Here is a 1,025-nt window from a genome sequence, read left to right on the forward strand (position 1 = left end):
TTCATATCCCTCTCCACCCTACTGCAGGGAAAAGGCCACCCCAGCACTGTCCTGGCCCTCTGTCCCTCCCACCCCCGCTGCAGCACAAAGGCCTCATCAAAACATTCCCATCCACCTATCTGTTCTCAGACCACTGCTCCTCTCCAGCTAGCCAGGCATGCTCTGTCCACGGCACAGGAAACATCTCTATTTCTGCTGACAATGGCTAAAGCTCACATAACCAGCTAGGACCAGAGAGCTGGAGCCTTTAGGAGCTTAGCATCTCTAAGTCTGATACTGCAGGGGGAAAGGGTTAAGCCAGATCTCAGGAGACACAGGGATCATGGCTATTGTAAATTTCTCAAGGAGCACGTGGCTGCTACTGATGCAGTGGCAGAGGAAACTTTCTCAGATCAGCGCTGAACTCAATGCCTTGCATGTTGTTCAAGGGCACCATGCTGCTGGAGGTGCCATATTCAAGCTGTTCGTTACTCTTTGTGTTAGCACCAAGGGCCCACTTAAGGCCCAGTTTTAATTATTACACTGTGCCCCATCTCCCATTTCAATTGGCAAAGTTATTCTTCATTTCCAGTCCTAAATGGTTGTGCGTTATTAAACAGCTGCTGCAGTTCACCCTAGATTTCTGGGACCCTTCTGGGTGAAGGGCAGCGTATACACAGAAGATACTGAGCACCCATTGATGACAGTAGTGCTGCCTGTGTTGGACAGAAGGCCTCCGGCCCTCAGGACCTGCTCAGTGGCGGTAGGTCAGATCTATTTCCATTTCACATAGACCCTCTCGCAAAATTTGCCTTGGTGCATTTCATTACCCAAGATGTCAAGCACCTGGAGGCATATTTGCTCCCGCACCTTCTTTCCAAGCGAAATCATGCTCATTTCAATCGTGAGGAGTGTGGCTGAGCTTCCCCCTTCCCAGTGCTCCCAAGAGGAAATGTCTGTAATCCAGCTGCACACACAGGCATAGCATCTCGGCTGATTCCACCTTCAGCCACCTCCTCTGCACATAACCCTGAAACAGACACAGA

This window comes from Mauremys reevesii, linkage group 10 (genome assembly GCF_016161935.1).
Source record: "Mauremys reevesii isolate NIE-2019 linkage group 10, ASM1616193v1, whole genome shotgun sequence".
Lineage (NCBI taxonomy): Eukaryota > Metazoa > Chordata > Testudines > Geoemydidae > Mauremys > Mauremys reevesii.